General features: G+C 38.1%; 1 long non-coding RNA gene across 2 annotated transcripts in view; it reads right to left on the bottom strand.

The window, feature by feature from the left end:
• LOC139440928 (uncharacterized) overlaps positions 1 to 19810 on the bottom strand; it is a 535155-nt gene that overhangs the window by 156254 nt on the left and 359091 nt on the right. For both annotated transcript variants that reach the window (XR_011651245.1, XR_011651246.1), the window contains exon 3: positions 1499 to 1669. This is a non-coding gene — a long non-coding RNA (uncharacterized lncRNA). The remainder of the gene's footprint in view (positions 1 to 1498; positions 1670 to 19810) is intronic.

Below are 19810 nucleotides of genomic sequence, written 5' to 3'. Positions count from 1 at the left end.
GAAGCTTCACATACATTATCTCATTTAAAAGCCCATGAGGGAGATTCTTCTAATGTCCCAACACTATAGATAAGGAAATAAGGCCCAACAAAGATTATGTAACTTGTACCAACTCTGTATGGCTCCGTAGGCCTGTGTTCATAACTGTGTTCAGAGCACAACACCAGCTCAGATGCATGATGTAGGGTCATGCAAGTAGTTAGTGGTTGCCCCAGCACTAAAGCTCAGGACACCTTCTCAGATCTGCTCTTTTCAAACAAGATATATGAAGAGAACTGAATATTCAGTGCTTGAGCTGAGGCACGGGCATTGAGAGGACACTATGATTTATTTTAAAGGGAATCCTACTGCCAAGGTTTCCAGTGGAAGATTTGCTTTGTGTGTGAAAAGTTGTCAAAGGCTACACCCATGAGTTCAGACCCAAAGTTACATTCCACTTAAAATGATGGGATTCCACCTTTTACTCATTCACTGAAGTAATAAAGGAGATTCAAGAATATGGTCTGTTCAAGAACATGGCAATTGCTATGAACACCTCCCATCTCTTATTTTCTAATACCCAGCCCTTCTTGAATAGTTCACTCTGGGAGCCCACATGCTCACTGTTCAAGCTCCACCATTCCTCTCGAAATCACTCCCACCACTTCCTCAAATCCTCATGTTACATCCTCACTCAAATACAGTCTCTCACATTCACAGCTCAGGTACCACACCCCAAGCCACTTCCGTCCTTTTCCTGGGGGACTGAATGCCTTTCATTACTACGTTCCAAGCTCACGACTGTCCTCATGAGAATAGGTCACCATGGCATTTTTGCCTTCTATCCATTCCCTATTCTGCAGCTTCTGTGTCTGTCACAAAAGCCCCAAAAATGAATCTGGCAACTCACAGATGCTTCCTGTCGGGACAGAATGGATGAAGCCACTAAGCTATTTAATAGGCCAGAAAAGAGAAAAGACAAAGAACACTCCATTCATCCATAAATATATACATATTTTCCCTCCCTTTTCATCCAGAAAAAGCTAAAATGGCAGATGTCTACCCTAGATGATCTTTGTATATTCTAGGGAGCCCATGCCACTTTCTTTTGTCCCTGCCAGCATCAAGACAAACAGGGTTTATGAGTTTTATTTTACATCTGCCCCTGACTGACTCCTTGTCAACCTGGAGATAGGTTTTCAAAATGGGGTTCCACAGTTTCTGAAGCACACAAAATTGCCCTATGTCCCCATAAGTGTTCATTGTGAAAGTTGTTTCCTTTATTAAGCCCACCCCTCTCCCCAAATGTTGCCTTTAGAGAATATCCAGCATTCCTCAATATTTCTATAATGACTAGCTAGACAGACAGACCCAGGGAAAGAAGAGCCTGAATCACCCAGTATGTTTTACTACTTAAAAATGCCCTGACCCTCAACTGAAAAAGATGCTGCCTTTAGCCTAGAAGCATATTTTCTATACAGCTGACCACACAGCAAACATGTTTTCATTAGAAATTTACCTCTTACTTCCTTGATTTCCTGGCATTCACATTGCATCTACCCTTTTGTGAAGATCTTTTCAACTATTTTGAGAACCTTGTTTTTTATGTGGAGTTCAAGTCCAGTAGTGAAATCTGTTTCGTATTTGTAATCGGTTTTCAGCTCTGGAAGAAGCCCAAGTTGGTAAGCCCCTGTAAGTGAAAAAGAACAAAACAGAATTTAGTTATGCATCCTCAGCTTATAGAAAATGAGAGAAGATAATTCAAAGGGGAAGAACCTGTAAAAATAAATATTATGTCCTCTCTTCCGACCCCAGAAATTCTGCCCCAGCTTTCGACTTGGAGAGTGACCTATTAAATGTATAGTACCACAAAAGAGCCATAGGGATCATGAAATTATGTGGCAAAATCCCTATTACTTGTCACATGAAAGGGAGCATGTGGGATTTTAAAATAAAATACCAGAGAAAGATGTAACAAGTTTGATGCAGTAGATGTAGCTAGCCACCGTTGTGATTCGATAAGCTTCTTCTTACTTGTCCTTCACCCTGGAGGCTTCTGAAGAGGCCTGAATATCTGGCTTAAAGTGAGTGATGCTACTTGAAATGAAAAGCAAAGAGATTGCAAATCACTCTTCTACACAGGCTTGGAATAAGCTATGGCATGGCTGATGGACAGATTCAGGTATTTAAGTAAGTGTGATTTCCAAGCAACAATTTCTAAACCCTACATTGTCATTGACCTCCATCATGAGATTGGACATGTTTATGAAGGCACACTCAGTAGAATGAGATGCACTGGGAAGAATGCTGAAGTCATTTTCTAACACCATGGCAGTATTACTGCAAAATGAAGCCATATTATCCCAATCAGCAACAGAGTCTAGATTTGCATCTTTTTTCTGCTTAATGATCTGAGTCCATTCAAGCAGAGGACCTTCCTATTTCAGGAATCCAGCTAGGAGATGAGTTGGAGTAAACCAAATGAGGTAGATAATCCAGTGTGTATGTGTTTAGATAAGGGTAAGAACTAAGAAAGCACTTAAAGAAATAGTAGAAGGCTATACTTTTGTTTTCTGTTTCTTCCTCTCTTTAAAGGAAAGGTATCAGGAACATGAAATCTACCCCAAAACAATTTTTTTCTCTGCAATTTGGCCAGAAAGCAAAAGCAAAGCAACAGCCTTTTAAATCAAACACAATTAACTGTACATTGAAATATATGGTCTACAATTGTATGTTCAATTAAATAGTTAAAAGCAGTTTGTAAAGGTTGGAAACCTCAACTGCACACAGAAGCCACATAGGTCTGCTTGGCTCTGATGCTCTTCACTAAGGCCCAGATAGTAACTTCTTCAAAAGTTACAAGCAGAATTGTTGTTGTCTAGTAGGCACTCTTAAATAGCTTTATTGTATAGTCAATCAAATATTTGCATTGAACTTTTTCTTGAAGCTTTTGTCAGTGAGAAAAAAAATACAACTAAAAAGGAAAAGACTATTTTTCAGGATCACTAGAGCAATGGCTGTCTCTGACCCAGCTACACTGTCTCTGTATCATCCAGCAGCAGCATCTGCAGGGACTGTGTTGCATCTGTCCCTAAGTTATAGTGTGCTATATATATATATATATATATATATATATATATATATATATATATACACACACACACATATATATATACACATATATATACATATATATGTATGTATATGTATATATATGTATATATATATACACACATATAGATAGATAGATAGTCTCATTTAGGTTGGTTGAGGCTACTTCTGTTTGAACCATTGGTGAGAAAACAATGTTAATAACAACCATTAGTTAGAGCACAGCTATGTACAGTTATAACCATTCCAATTTCTGGCAACTGGGTGGTGAAATTTTTAGCATTCTACTTAACTGTATAATGATTTACATACACATCTATTAAACTATGAGATATTCCAAGGCAGAGACCATCTTATTCATCATTACAGCATCTTCCATAATATTGGTTATATTTGTATTAAATGGTGACATCACAGAATGAATGGATGAATGAATGAATGAATGAATGCACCAGAGGATTAATATTTAAATCTGGACAATGATTATTTGTGTTATAGTCACACTATACTGAGAGCTGTTTGGAAGAGCTTACAGAGAGCTGCAGAGAAAGCTTGGCTGACTATTCTTGGAGAACCCGGTGACTGTTTGTTGGATGGAGACAGTTCACCAAGAAAGCAGATTTTGACCCTTTGAGAACGTGAATGTGATGATGAGTTTATGACAGTTCTAAAAGCCAACATACGGTTGGTGGCCAGATTGTGGTTCTGGACTGAGAGGCTTCCATTTGGAAGGCAGACAAGCATTTGAATTATGGGTCTAATGAAAGTGTCAATAGCAATCCTGTTACTGGAGGAGCTGTAAAACCCTGCTTAATGAACTAGGCAGAGACACAAAAACACAATGGTCTAAAATGTACTGTATGAGAAAATGATAATTAGCCCAGATTTCATGTACAAGATAAAATGCATAGGGATGATATTACCACTGAGCAATATTATAGCCCTTCAGGGGACTGTTTTGTTAACAGGGTTTGGCTCAGCCTTTTCGATCCTCTTTGTATGAGTGGAGATGTACTACACAATTGTGGCTGAGATAGGGAAAGAACGTCAGATGGTAAAATTCCTATCATAGATGCTGACAAATGTAAATGACAGTAAAAAAGGTTCTGGCCTTGTTAAAGGTTCATCTTATTTAAAAGGAGGCTTTATGCAATGTTGGAAGATAAGCCAAATGGCTTCCCACACCAGAGAAATGGGTGTCAAAGAGAAAATCATTCTGTAAACTTAGAGTCTACTTTTCTAGGCCACCAAACACTAACCAGGAAAGTAAGGCAAGACAAGGCCAGACCTGTAGTGAGCAACTGTGCAACAGCAACTCACGTCCACCCTAAGAGTTGGGGAGCTACTGAGGCAGGCCTGAGTACAGAAGACAGCAGTGAACTTGGAGTCAGGGAGCTAAGATTCCAGTCTCAGCTCTGCACTTACTCTGAGTCTGAACTTTTCTCATCTTTTGAAAGGAGAGTAGAGTGGAGGTGAATTACAGTGGTGCTTCAAAAACTTTAAGGGGCTTAGAGATCACTTGAGGATTTTGTTAAAATATATTCTGATTCAGTTGGCCTGGAATGGGCTGAGATTTTGCAGTCCTAACAAACTCCCATGTTATGCAGATGCTGCTGGTCCATGGACCTCAATTTGGGGAACAAATGACTAGACAGTATTTCTCAACTTGAAAGTTCTGTGGAACTTCCAAAGTAAACAAGAATCTGTTGGCTATTTGTTACTACAAGTGGGAAGAGACAGACATTGAGTTTTGGTATCATCAGTGCAATGTCATTTTGTCTTTAAAGTCTAAATAAGCTGCTCTATCTTGGTTAGAAAACTATATGAATGCTCTTTCCTTTAAAAAGATAAATTAGTCATAAGTCTTTGACAGTAGACTGTTAATACTGTTAGGCTAGCTAAATATTGCTTTTGACTCAATTGTTTTATAATCAAATGGATTACATGTAGAAAAATAAAGTGGGGGGAAACTAGAAATTATGAATTAAAATAGTGGATTCATGTCTAATAAAATAGAAGCAAAGGGGCTCAAATGATGTCAAGTAAGGCATAGTGATTTGTGCACAAAAATAAGTTAATGTCACAGGATGAAATGTGGGATGTGGCTTACTCCTTACACAAACAGTATCGTTTAGCCTAGGTGTTTAGCTTGTTGAATATGATCAAGAAAGCAGTAATTCACTGAGTTCTCTGTATAGATACTTTTTACTGTATAGATGCTAATCCTTTTTCCCTGTTCAAGCTTATATTTTCAGATGGTGTATGTATATAGGGGAAGAAGTCCATGGTTTAAAAAAGTATTTAACAAATCTACAGCCAGAGATTCTGGAAATTAATAGACACTTTATTGATTGCATCTAGGAAAATAATGGGGACACAATAGGAGTTCAATTAATGTGTGTTAAAGAAAGATTAAACTGAAACCAAAGAACGTTGATGAAGCTATGACTAAAATTAAGTGAAAGTTCACAGGATCTTCAGTAGTTTAAGGGATCATAAATTTGGGGGGAGGGGATTGGAGAAATGTGTACTTAGTTAGAAAAAATGTTTTTTTCTCTTTCCTCTTACCTAAAAAAGTGTTTCTGTAGAAGAGTCATAGAATTAATCTTTCTGTAAGAATTTAATGAGTTCTTCTTATGTGCTTTATGCTTTACATAAGCTGTGTCTTTTACCTCTTTAATGACCCTATGATTTAATTATTGTTGTCATCATCCCCAGGTAGACAACTAGAAAATGGCAGAACGAGGGGTTTCATCTAAGTTCATCTGACTTAGAAGTCTGCATTCTTCACATAACTTGTAATACAGTTGGGGTAGGAGGAGGAAGAACAAGATATTTTTAAAGTGCTAAATTATGGAGAGAACAAGTTGTAAAGAAATCGAGAGAAGAGGGTACTTACTCACTCTGGACTTGGGTTAAGGCTGTTTTCATGGAGAAGGGTAAGAAGTGGGCTCAAACTTCATTCATTCACAACATATTTGTGTGGCCCACACAGAAGGAACATTGGATAGACAGTAGACGCATAAAGTGAGAAGATGAAGGGTCTTAAAGAAAGTAATTATCATCTGTTTTTGAGAATGAAAGCATCAGGAAGACTTTGTAATACAGACCAGGAAAAAGCAACATATGGGAAACTGTTTTTCATGTTTGGCCCCCCAAAATACACACTGCCAATGGGGTAGAGAAAAGGGAGCATGTGTTGCTAAGATAACCTAAAGGCATACCATGAATAAGCTAAAACCTCCAGCCAACAAAAGCCTATTTGTATATTACTCCACTTAATTTTCCAGGTCGTGATTAGCTCTCTCTGCAAAGTAGCTTATGACATTCTCAATTAAGAGTTTGCTATAAAAATGAATGAATGAAGTATTTCAAACCTGCTGTGAGATATTAAAGATGAGTCACTTTTAAAAAGTGGTTTTGTTTCCTGTGTCCTGGATAATGCATTTGAGAATGCAGTTTCCAGCCTCACCCATCACCCCATTGTGAAATCAAATTGAATGACTCTCTGCTCTTATAATGATCGCTCATTCAAATGCATTCAATAAATAAAGTCCAAACACAATGAGGCACTTTCCATAGAGCATCCTAGAAAGCTAGGCCCTGGTCTCTCTCACCAGATGACACTGAGATTAAAGTAAATAAAGCCATCACCCACACTGACTGCATGATACAGTGACTTATTGAAGTCAGCAAAGATGCTGTTGGTGTATTATCCCCATTTAATAGATGGTGCATCAAGAGCTCAGAATTGTCAGTGATTTGCCCAAAGTCACACAGCAACCCATGAAGTACTTTATTTTTTTAAGAGATGTTACTTATTTAATTTTAGAAAGAGGGAAAGGGGGCAGAGAAACATCTGTGTGGTAGACAAACATCAGTCAGTTGCCTTTCACATGCCCCCAACTGGGGACCTGGCCCACAACTCTGGCAGGTGCCCTGACTGGGAATTGAACTGGTGACCTTTCAGTTTGCAGAATGGTGCCCAATCCACTGAGCCACACCGTTCATGGCTTCTATGAGGTACGTTAAATCTTCTCATTCCCTTCCTTTCCCTCTCTCTTGAGCGGGAAACATGTCTTAAGTATAAAGCAATATAATTAATGGAACCATTACCAAGACTGGGCAGAATATTTAATTCATTTAGATGTGCCTCCGGTGATTTTATAAATACTGAGGAATTCATTTTCCACCTCCTGCAATTCTGTGAATTCTACTCTGGACAAAAGGTCATCCAAATATGATCCTTGCCCAGAGTTATGGAAATGTATGCAGTCTAAGATAATATGGGCCAAATGCAAAGTAAAAATATCTGTGTAACTCCCAGTGCTATTTACTCTTGCTGCCTCAAATCCTTTGTGAAATTAGGCAGGTTATAAATCATAAACAATATATAAAATTTTAAACTCTTGTTCTAAATTCAATTATATATCAGAAGAGGTCATGAGAGCAATAGGTTGGGGAGCTGGTAAGACAAGACTGGAAGAGATATGGTAGGCAAGGCAGGCAGGTATATCAACAGGAAGCTTTTTTGAAAACTTTTCAATTTACATCCACAGAACATACTGAATATTATCTGAAAATCAATACAAAATATGTCTCCTCCAACATCAACATCGTTTCTGCCTCTAGTTAGTCCTAGTCAGCTGGAATTTGGTTTCAAGAGTAATTAGGAGACAGGCGATTACCTCTTCATGCAGGAAAAGGGTTAACAGAATTGAGAATAGCTTCATTTTCTACCATTGCCTTGCAAAGACCATTTCTAAAGCAACCAGGGCCAGCTCTCTCTTTCTCATTTAGGCCCTCCTTTGCTTCTGTCCAGTATCTTCACTGTGGGATCACCTAGGCAGTGCAGCTCCATCCAGAAGCTCCAGATTTGCTGGCTGGGTTCCCACATCCATATCTGCTGTTGAAAAACATGGTTCTTATGGCTCAAATCCACAAAATTTCTAATTCCTTTGTCTCCTGAGTTATGATGTACCTATTTACCTGAGTATGACTGTGAATACCTACAGAGTTTCTGAAAAACCCATGTTTCTTTTTGTAGACTCTTCTATTTTGTGAGTCAGGAAAATTGAGAAAGTCATAATTCTATCAGTTGGTATTTGAGGCACCGCATTCTTCCATGTGCTTCACACAACCAAACAATATAATCAAATCATCCAAAGACATCAAGTGGTCTTCATTCTTCTCCATTAAAAACCAGAGACAGGTTTACTCTTCAAAAGGTGAGGTGACTTAGAAGCAAGGTTATGGTGTTTTTAGGTATCAGGAAATATATATTCTCCATTATATTTGAAATACCGATATTTCTCCACACTTTCAGACTTGATTTAAAAACCAAAAACAACATTGCTCATGACGTAGGCTTTACAACTACTTTGCATTAGAAGCCATGTTGAGTGCTTTAAGCCATTTTAAGTGTTATGACCAGTGGCTTCAGAAATGAGGTTTTATTTAGATAACACAAGACTTATGCTGTTGATTAAAACCTGGCTTGATGTTTCTATACATCTAAATCATTAGAAAAAATAAATTTAAATGAGGAGTAGATACTGTTTCCAGGTTTTTACATTCACTGCACAGAACAAATAGCTTTCATCTCTGCATTTACTTGTTGGATGCGGTGCATATCACATGAATTATTATTTAAAACATAGGACATCCTTTTCACAAAGGTAAAGGAAATAGGGATCTTCTGGAGTACTTGTTCCTTAAAAACAGTTTCTGTTCCAAGACAACTACACAAAGTTATTCATTTTCCATGACTCCTCCCTATGCTTCCGTGCCTGGTACTAAGCCAGCAGGTCCCAACAGAACTGGGGGAAAGCTGGTGCTGAATAGAGGGATGGTAGGCCCCACTGGTGTGCGGGAGGTTGTAACTGGCAACAGACAACAAACATACTATGAATGCTCAATATTCATTTTATAAGTTGCAAAACCAATTATATAAAAAACTATACCCAAACAAGGAAGGACATCAAAAGGACAGGGCATCATCGTCAGGAACCTTTGAAAATGGAAGTCATTTTCTCCAGCTTCTTTATCTGTTGCTATGTCAACACTCCAGCAGGTAGGGTACATTTTCAGTTTCTCTTCTCAGCTAGGAAGTTACACACTAGGTTCCTGAGCCAATTTTAAGTGTTTGAGTTGTTTGGATGGAGGAGCTATGCAAACATAGGGCAGAGGCCTGTGCAACTCCAAAGCACAGTATGTGTACATGGAATCCACAGCTAACAGAGCTTGGTCTTCCAGGCTGAGAGCAACAGGGCGATAAGCCAAATCAGATACCAAGCCCAATGAGAATTAATGGGCAGTGAAACTATAATGCAATTTGCTGAAATTGCTGGTTTCTTTTTTCTTTCTTATGACCCAACCATTCATTTTTTAAGGATTTTATTTATTTATTTTTAGAGAGAGGTAAAAGAAGGGAGAAAGAGAGGGAGAGAAATTAGAAACACTGATGTGAGAGAGAAGTATTGATCGGTTGCCTCTTGTATGTGGCCATACTGGGGACCGAACCTGCAACCCAGACTTGTGCCCTGACCAGTAATCGAACTGGCGATCTTTCACTTTTCAGGATGCTGCCCCAGTGAGCCACACTGATCAGGGCTCCACCGTTCATTTTTAAGACTGTCTCTCTTGCTCACTATGTCCCCCCACTGCAGTCTAGCACAGTGTCTGGCATATATAAGCTATCAGTCAATCAATAATTACTTGTGGACTGATACCTTGAGTGGATATAATTTAAATGTTTATTCATTGTCCTAAAATAAATACCATAGTTTACAAGTTATATGAATGCACAAAATAAAAATAGTAGGTGCCATTTAAGAATCACCTAGCACTCATCAAGTATTCTGCTGAGTTTCACTTGCATGATGTGAATTCAGACACTCGAGTGTAAGTGTTTTTGTCTCCATTTTAAATGTAAGAAACAAGAGGCTCAGACAGGTGAACTGATGAGCCTATGTTGCAGCCAGTGAGTGGCAAACCTTTCTCATACATCTAGCTCCACAACCTTACACAGTCTGTAACCACTGCATTAGACTGCCTGCTGGATTTCAAAGGTTTTGAAAGCTCATGCTAGTACAACGTGCTAAAATTTAGACTGAACACAGAAAGGAAGAGTGAAAAGTTCTGTCAATTAATTAGCCTGTGGAATATCAGAATCAGGGTATCCTTGCACATGCAGTGAATAAACTGTTCTTATAATCGAACCAATAATCCAAATGAACAATGTCGTCTTTCAACACAGAGAAAGGTTTGAAGGGTCCAGTCATATGAACTATGTTGCTGTGAAAAATTTGCCCAGGACTTTTGATCTGAACAGACACTGAAGCAATTCTATCTCATATGGATACATACAGATCCAAAGGAAAATAACATAATGTTAGAAATATAGATATAGTTATATGTTAAATAACATATAATATAATGTTAACAACATTAACATAAAATAACATAAAATAATAACATTATTTAACATATAACTATATGTTAGAGAATATACATATTATCAATATGGCTTCCGCTGTTGCTGCTAGTACGAATAAAATAATTATTACTTGTTATCATCATTATAGCTAAGATGCACCGATAGCTTGCTGTACTCTACAGGGTCTTTATTTTGCTGTTGGAGAGATACAGCAAGGATTGATATTCAAAGATATGCTACACCCCCAAATACTTTAGGTTTCCTTTTATCAAATTAAAAATATTGAGGTTTTTCTGCTTTTTTGTTAGCATATCACAAAGATGAGGAGCTTGCTATGAAAATATATGGTAGTGCTGGCTAACGGTGGGATCATCCTACACTAACTCAGCATTTAGTCTACGCTCTTCCTTCAATAGCTGGGGTTGGACCTGTCATCAGAGAAATTCTGGTATATTTTCTAGAGTTCTTCTTCTAAACAGACTATGAATACAATGGAATATTTTTCTGGCAGCATTCTGAACCCTCAGGTACTGGGTCTGTATGAAACCTGAAAATACAAAGGATTTCCATTCATGGAAAATGAAATGAAGGACAAAGCTAAGTGCCCTTTTGAGAACACTTTAAAATTATATTCTGTTTATTGAGTTCATGTCTTGGTCCAAGGTTCAGAATGAGATTCATTTTGTTTGAATAGGTTTTCTTCTCAAGTCATTGTAAAGAAAATTATTAGTGTATGAAAATACTGTATAAAAGAAAAGGATTCATTTGGTGTCTGGGGACCCAACATGCATTTAGGAACTAGGAGCAACAACTCTCCCTTTGGATAGCTGTAAGAATTGGGGAGGTCGTTTACATTCTCTGAGCCTCAGTTTCCCTATTGTAAAATGTGGGGCTGAATCTAGGTTGTCTCAGAATTACGATGGAATCAGAAATCTGTGGCTCTTTCAATCTACCTTAGATTGAGCACTTACATGTGCATTTACATTGCAAACGATCACATAAGAAATGCAGAGAGCCTCTCAATAAATTCCTAGGAAATAATTTGACAAGGTGACTAAATTATAAATGGCTCTAGTTGTCTAACACATATAAGAAGGTAACAAGATTTTTCAAGTTGGTGAAGCAACGATGATTATCTCAGCCTCTTTAGGTTTTTCTCATTGTCCTGAAACATAGGTATCAAGAAAATAAGAAGTAGAAATTCTGTGTATTTACTCCTGATGCTGATAACATCTATATTTGACATTCTAGAATAACAACATCTCCAGCAGCAACTAAGATATGCATGTTTCAGAACTGAGAAACTTTTAAAATCTGCTTTTAAGCAATGTGGCCACAGAAGACACTTAATAATTGATTATAATTGATTTTAACCTTGTCCTAACCTGGGTAAAATGGCAAAGCCAATCATTTTTGTCCAGATGGGGTATGAGAAAAGAGCCCCTAGTCCACATCTTTAAAAGCTCCAGACATGAACAGAAAATAAAATATTTAGTCTGCCAAAGCCTTGACCTCCCAATTCAAGCCAGTTTTGAACTTGAATTGATTTCCGACAAGGCATCTGGGAGATGATTACAACAAAATGCACTAAAGCTGGGCGGCCTTTATTTTAACATCTCAGCAGCTTAACCTGTTAATAACAGCAATTGTTTTAGATACAATACCAATCTCTGTAACCGACACAAGAAATGGATAACAGCAGCACAGTCTCCCAGGCAGTGCAATGACGAACTAAATAAATAAATAAAGCACAGCCAGTCACAGAGGTGGTGCCAACGATGTTTTGCAAAGAAACCTCAGTTTTCCAGGACCCAGACACCATCAGGGACTCAATTCTATGGTCCAAAAATTGTTTTCAGCTGAAGAAGGTTGCCTGTTGAGAGAGAAATCACTGTAAACTAGGCAATCTGGAATCACATCTGTGGTCTGCCCAGGAAAGCGGAGCTGTCTTGGGTGAGTCACTTCCTATCCCTGACTGATTTGCTTTGTTTGAAACAGCACTGCCCAGTGAAAACATAACATGAGCCATAAATGTGAACTCATACATACTTTTAAATTTTCTAGTAGCCACATTACAAGAAGTTTTAAAAAGGAAAATTACTTTTAATGTCTAATAAAATACATCTAAAATATAATCATTTCAACATGTAATGAGTACATAATTATTAATGCAATAATTTACATTTACTTTTGTACTAAGTCTTCAGTATATAGTGTATATATTACACATTTCAGTTCAAATTAGCCACATTCCAAGGGCTCAACAGTCATGCGTGGCTAGTAGCTACCGTGCGGGACAGCACAAGTTTGAAAAGTGAGCAGGTTGGACTCATCCTCTCTGGGGTTTTCTCTGTGTCATGCCATGCTATGTTGTTTCTGCTGCTCTTCGTTTCGAATTAGCTTCTGGATGAAAGTGTGTCTGTGGCCTGTTGTTGGTGAGATCAGGATGTTAGAGGGATAGCAACTATGGCCACAAGTGTGAGCTTAGCAATCAGTAATGTCTGCACTAATGGGAGGACGTGGGCTTTAATGTTCCACCAGTTGGTCCTAAGCAGTACAGGGTGTGTGGACAGAGTGGGTGGCTGCATAAATTTTCATGACATAGCTCAGCATGTTCTAGTAAATGACATGATAAATAGCATCCTTGACATTTATTGAGCACTATTTATGTACCATTTATGTTGCATATACAAAATCAGTTAATCATCCTCAGCTACCCTTTGAGGTGGAATTACTAACCATATTTAGTAGGTGGAGGACTGAGCTTCAAAAAGACTAATTGGTCTGCCCAAAGTCAGACTCCTAGAAAGTCTGGTGTGCGGATTTGAATCCAGTTTTCCCAGACCCTGAGAGCAGTCTCTTGACCACCATAGTATATTTACTCCTTTACAAACAAATAACAGCTTTTCATCTTCTAACTCACTCCTACTAAGGTTTCCCAAATCTCAGATATAATGAAAAAGAAGCATAGAAGGTTAAAGATGTTGCTTTCACTTTTTAATGACCGAAAAAGTCAGAACCAGTACAGCAGATGACAATATTCTAATAAACATATACTCCTCTTCTGTCCCAGTCAAGCATACGCTGCCAAAAAAGCAAGAATGAATGAATGAATGGATGAAGGAAGGAAGGAGGGAAGGAAGGAAGGATCCACAATGTACTGGGACATTTTGATAGAGCCTCAAGGCTCTGGACAGAGAATAGTAACAACATTTTCTTTCTCTTAAACATTGGGCACATATCTTGATTCAAACTGAGACCACAACACACAAATTACACCTTTGGAAAATAAATACATCCTTCCTGGTGAAATGTGGAGGATCCTCTTCACACACTACATATGCCTATGCTCAGAGATTCATGCTCAAATACAGACTCCTGCTGCCTCGCCACCAAAATGTCAATGCTAAGAGGGAAAAAAAATCTAATTACCTAGATTTTACATATTTTCAAAAATTTTACACAGTACCACATTAATCATTTTATAGGTTTTTCTACATTGGGAAAAAGGGTCAGGAATGGGAAATAGGATGGTATAAAGTGATCTGTTTCTTTTGAAAACTCATCCAAGTTGCATTATTACCTTGATTTAAAACTAACTTTTCTAGAGACATTTGAGAAGGGCCCTGTGGCTGATCTGTGGACAAATCTCTGCAGCTGGGCTGTAACATGTCCATCACTTAGTAAGTAAGCTAATATCACAAAGTTTGATCACCCCTGTTTATTGCCTTGCCTTCATGGGTCTCTAATGTCATGGCTACAAGGAGACTTGGCCAATCACATGTTAATATTTTATGTACACAGGATGATAACCATTTATACTTATTGCATGCTTACTCTGTACCAAGACCTGCTCTGAGTGCTTTGTGTGGATTATTTAATCCTCATCAGAGAGGCACCCTTACTATGCCCATTTTATAGATAAAGAAACTGAGGCGCATCATGCTTATAAATAGTAATAAAAAATGCTTCCCATTTTTCTTTATTTTGATCTTCCAGTACATTTATCATAGTCTCCTTAGCAACCTCAAATTAGCCATGACTTCAACTTAACCTAGGCTTTAAACTGTCCATCATTCTTGATCCTACTCACAAAGTTCTGTTTGTTGGCAGAAGAGAGTTTATGTATTCTATCATTTATTAATTACTGCATAACAAACCATGTCAGAGGGTTGTGAATTAAAATTAAAACTAATGTTATATGTATTTTAATAAAATTCTAACATTTAAAAATTTAAGTCAAAATTTAAAACGCTTTTATTTTCTTATGATTCTGAAGATCAACAATTTAGACTGAACCTGGCTAGTCAGTTATTCCACTAGTCTCATGAAGCATCATTCACACAACTATAGTAATCTGGTGGCTCCACAAGGGCAGGATACTCTCTGATGACCTCATTCACATGTGTAGAGGCTGGTGCTGTTTGTCATCTCAGCCACCTGCCTGCAGCAGGCTAGCCACAGCTTATCACAGCAACTGTGTTTCAAGTCCCAATCTTCAAACACGTTCTTGATATAAAGTTCTGCTTGTATCATATTTATTGGTGTCTCCTTGGACAAAACAAGGCTCGTGATTAAGTCCAGGATAAAACCTGAAGAAACTCCATAAGGGTATGGGCCTATAACAATCTAATACAAAATAAATACCTTTCATAGTCTTCCTTCTTTTAAAATGGCAACAACAACTCAATCCCAAGTGGAAGACTGAATAAAAGAAGAAAATCCAAATGTCCCACTAAGCCAAGACTATATCAAATTCTAAACTTAGCCTTATGTTTGAGCATCAGATGTAAATGAATACCAAGTCCCATATTTACACTGAACTATATATTTTTTCATATATTTTGGAAAGGTGGCTACCAGTTTTGTGTTTAAATGAAAGAATATTTCATCTGACGGGAGAACACCTTTACATATTTTTTACAAGACTCCACTGGATGATGACGATGGCTGATACTTTATTTTTGGGAACTTCTGTTTTACTGAACCACTAAAATTACAATCAGATGTGCTCATCTTCTGTTGAAGTCATGAACAATGGTATGTCTGAGAGAGAAATTCAAAGTGCATCATTTATCTTATCCTATTTTCAATTAGGCCGAATAAAGTATAAAGTTGGTTCCAAACTACATCACAGAAACAGGGTGAGTAAATTTATTATACCACTAGAGTGCTAATCTTAGCAGATGGTAGAAAAAATATTTTTAGCATGAAATATGCTAAAGCAATAAATCTGAACAAGGTGGATCTTATCAACTAATATCTCCCTGGTGTGAAGTACAACTCCCTCACGACAACTCAGCATTCTTATGGAGTCTGGTGGGTGTGGTTGGACATGGCCCTCCATGAGAGAGGAGAACACAACAAAAATAAACACCAAATAAGTAAACAAGCCATACACTCAGGGCATTGCATTGAATCAAAAGAGTGAAGTGACTGTGCTATGTTTTAAATGTTCTTGAATTTTCTCTGAAATTATGCTTGCCCCAGTGTCTTGTCACTTATTCATTTGGGAATTTTACAAATTATAAATTTATAAGAAATCTCTATTTTGGGTCAGTTTGGGAGTAGAGATGAGCACATAAAGTCACACATTGCTATGGGTCACTATCAGCTGATGCAAGTAACCGATGAGAGAGCCCAGGGGGGCTGCTCCTACAAACTGGACTCTGGCTCAGGACACCTGGATGAGAGCTTCTGGCCCCATGGACACATTTGATTCATGATTTGTCAGTATCCAGCTGCTAAGCCCAAGCAGATGGAGTAGTTGGCTCCTTCAGATTAGACAGCATATGATGCTCAAGAGTTCTACTTTCAGAGGAATAAGTACAAAATGGAAGAGTAAGAAATAACAGAGCTAAAACTATTATGTGTTTGAGAAGTCTGAGAGGTGATTGAGTGAGATATTTTATCAGGTCAATCATGAACTATGTGTTTTATTGCCACCTTCTTGCTGGTTAATGCTCATGTTCCAAAGAAGTGATGAGTTAAAATAGATCAGAGTGGTGGTGGGCTGGGATTGGAAAATAAGGAATTCATTCCCAAATCTACCACTAATCTTCCACGTGACCTTCAACTCATTACATGATTTTTCTGGGCTTTAAATTAATTACGTACAAAATAAAGGACTTGAACTCCAGTGTCACTACACAAAGCATGGGCATGAAGAAGAGAGGAATCAGAATCATCGTGACAAGTTGCACTTTACATGAGCGACAACAAGCAGGACCCAGTGACTCAGGAATCTAGGCATTCCTCTTAATTAATTCTGGCAATATGTCATATGCCCACTTCATCCACTGGAATTAAAAACAAAGCTAAAACCATTAAGATGTTGAGGAAATTTAATTTGGACAAATTATGAGATACCGTCTTAAGTTTATTACACTTTCCATAGTCTATACTTTCCATGCTAATAGAGGTAGATGTTAGAAACTAATTAAGGGTTGAGAGAGTTCAGCAGAGACACTACTGTGGTTGGCGATGTGTGTATGTGGGAAGAAGGACTCGGCAGGGAGCTATGTAGGCCACCCCTGACATTTTCCCCGGTGTTCTCACCTTCCAGACTGTTTTGCCTGAATCTCTGCTGCCTCAGGGTTAGCACAACATTTATAGGCAGAAACAAGGCTCTGGGGGGAATGTGGGCTTAGGGATGAAGTACATGTGTTGCTGTCCATGGTTCTGATCATCCTGCTGCTGTTTGGCGGTCTCTTCTCCTGACCATGGGACACCACTGATGAACTTCTCACAGTTTACCCAAAATGGAACAAGGATTTCTGAATCAGTTGTGGGAGAGAATGGACATAAAGGAGTGGATAAATACTGAAGGAGATACATAGGCACTACGAGATTACAAGGGAGAAACAAACTAACAAAAATATGTTGACATTATTTTCAAATAACCACAGTACCACAAATAAAACCACAAATCACAATGGCCAAAATTTGGAACTAGTGAAAGAGAATAGAACATTTGTGCCCAAAGCTTCACAATCATGGAAAATCCTGACATAAAGAAACACATTTAATGGAGATGTACGAAACATAAATCTGGTACCAAAAAATTCACTGACTGAATTACATCAATGAGTTTACACCTTTATCTGACTTAGTATTTTCCCTCTTGATGACATTTAGTAATTTTACACTGTCACAGAACAAACAGAATGGTTTTTCTATGAAATTAGCACATGACATATGCTATTTTGTGTAGCTAATTCCATGTACGTTTAGTACCTTTACCCTGTTTTCCAAAGTATCCCTTAAAGAAATAAGAGGTGCAACTTCCCTACACACCCCTCAACTGTGTTTGTGTGTCTCAAGAAGGGAAATGCTTGTGAAAAGGAATACTAATTGTACCCCCATATCTGTTCTCCCATTTTTCCTTTATAGTAGAATATTCAGCCAGGACTCCATAGAAATAAGATTACATTTCACAGTCTCTCAGCAGTAATGAGTATCAAATGACTAAGTTCCAATCATTGGAATGAATGTGGCAATGTTCTTCTGCCATCTTAATGAATCCTATTGTGGGAGGGGGGAGAGAGAGAGAGAAAGGTCTCTTCTCTGTCCTCTTTTTCACCCATCCTCTACCTTGTGCCCACACTGTCAAAGCCACAGGAGCACATGAGGGTGAGCACTCTCTAGAGCTGATAGGGTGGACAGCTGAGATTACCAAGGGCCACGGAGATGCCATGGAGCCCTAGACCTCATTGCTCTAGAATGTTATGTCAGAGAGAAGTAAGCATGTATTTTTTTCCCCAAGCCACTGACATTTTTTTCTGTTACTAGCAGCTGAACCTAATCCTAATTAATACACAATTTATCAACATTTGATAAATGCACAACAAATACTGGCTCATGTATACTCAACCAAAATGAAATTTAAAGAAAAATATCAAACCAATAGACACAAAAGTTCCATAGGGTCCTTTTTATTTGTACTTGAAGCAGGAATTCCTAAATATCTCCAAGCATTGAAACTAGAGTTACTTTTCATTAAAAATAAATTAATTAAATAGGTTTTCCAAAAGAATTTATTTACAACATGGAATTTCCTAAAAAAAAATTTCTTCCTCTAAATATTCTTCTCAATCTCACTCCTTACCCAGGGGAAATGCCGTAAACCTTTTAAGTGAATGACAGTGAGAAGCTTGATGCCACCACACACTAACAATGAGTTAGCCATCCTAGATTTTTAGGTTCTCCAAAGACACGGGGGCTTTATTTTCCTGGTGAAATAAAGGTGTACTTTAAGCTGATTTTTGCATAAAACTCATTATTTTCATGCAGCTTTAGGAGTGGTCAGAATCCCATTAACTCTGTCCCTTATAGAAATTGCTGGGACCCCTATTCCCTGCATTTGGACCAACTGTCAATTGTCTCTGCATGCAAAAGATGCTGATATCTTTGCATGCAGACAGCCTTGTTTCAACGTGGACAACCAGTTGAGAACACTGCAGAAATGATTAGAATCCCCTCACCACACACGCACACAAACAAATGCTACTCCTTCCCTCTTCATATTGCCTGGAAAATGCCAGGAAAGTGTAAAATTAATGACAACCAATTGAAAATGGAAAGGAAATCAAAGAAACATTTATTCCCTGAGAAGGAACCATATTTTGTTGACTTTTACACCAGAGCACAGAAGGTTTCTGTCAGCTCTGGTTTTTGTGGAGGAAATGGGGGTAGAGCAAAGCCCATATGTGAGGTAGAAAACACCTTTGCAAGCACCAGCAAAAAAATATGGTTTTAAATCTCACATAAATACTATATGAGACAGGGCCATACACTTTTCTGAAATTCTGTTAATATTATTGACTTTAAAGCCTAGGATATTTAGGATTCAAATCAACTACAAAAGACATATATGGTAGTATTTTATGCACCAACAACAAAGGATTCATAATTCTCCCCTATGAGACTATAAATACATCAATTCCAATCTACTTGGACACACGGGTAATATTAGCCGCCATAGGGGCTGCAGTCACTGGAACAGGCATCCACGAGGGGATCAAGGTGCTTGGTGAGTCCACTTCAGATCACTAGCTTAATGAGACAAAGGTATTTATGCTTCAGTCCCCACAAAGACCCCTTAGTTGATCTATAGCTTTCCTCTCTACCAATTGTTTCATCTCAGCTGAAATTTGAAATTGGCTACATCAGGGGACTGAGTAAGAATGTGTGGATGACTCAGGGCAAAGACATTCCCATTGTTATAAATATGAGACACAGCACGTGCACTGCTAATCAGAGTCACTAATACCATCCTCATTT

This window comes from Desmodus rotundus, chromosome 5 (genome assembly GCF_022682495.2).
Source record: "Desmodus rotundus isolate HL8 chromosome 5, HLdesRot8A.1, whole genome shotgun sequence".
Lineage (NCBI taxonomy): Eukaryota > Metazoa > Chordata > Mammalia > Chiroptera > Phyllostomidae > Desmodus > Desmodus rotundus.
The sequence above is the reverse complement of the archived record's forward strand: the minus strand, read 5'-3'. Positions and strand labels throughout refer to the sequence as shown.